The 568-nt window shown below is 40.0% G+C and overlaps 1 protein-coding gene across 2 annotated transcripts in view; it reads right to left on the bottom strand.

The window, feature by feature from the left end:
* Positions 1 to 568, bottom strand: part of LOC108250963 (chloride anion exchanger) — a 20799-nt gene that overhangs the window by 4518 nt on the left and 15713 nt on the right. The window lies entirely within an intron of this gene.

Raw genomic sequence — 568 nt, 5'->3', positions numbered from 1 at the left:
GCTGTCCGGGTGTCTCCTCGGATGAGAAGCGAAACGTCTTCAGCTACAGAATAGAAGTCCAGTTGTTTTTGTTTTTTAACTTTTTTTTGAATTTACCATGGCCTGGATGACTGAGAATCTACACCAGCATAAATGAGTAGATGCGTTATTCAAACCTGATTGCCCATTTCCTTTTATACAAGAGTTTTAAACAATTGTCTTATCTCGAGAAACGACGAAGTTGTAGTTGTTTTGGTCCATTCTTGAAAATAACATCACGTGCAAGATGTCCTGATCACAGTAAATGTTGTGAATGACTGTCAGCTACTACCACATCGAATTTTAGCTCAGTATCTGTAAAACTGAGTTATATCGGATTTAGTGTTGGCTAATATTGGTTGCCTGTGATGTCCATCTTGAATTGGACTGACTCCAAATGTTCATCAGTTGTTGGCACACATCCAGTGATTACTTCCTGAAAGTTTCAATAAAGTCTACCCAGTGTGGCGGCTGGCCAATAGAGGGCGCAAGGGCGCCGCCCCACCGCTCACATTACCTTGAATAAGACATAAAAAAAAAAAAAAAAAAA

The sequence above is a fragment of the Kryptolebias marmoratus genome, linkage group LG1 (assembly GCF_001649575.2).
Source record: "Kryptolebias marmoratus isolate JLee-2015 linkage group LG1, ASM164957v2, whole genome shotgun sequence".
Lineage (NCBI taxonomy): Eukaryota > Metazoa > Chordata > Actinopteri > Cyprinodontiformes > Rivulidae > Kryptolebias > Kryptolebias marmoratus.
The sequence above is the reverse complement of the archived record's forward strand: the minus strand, read 5'-3'. Positions and strand labels throughout refer to the sequence as shown.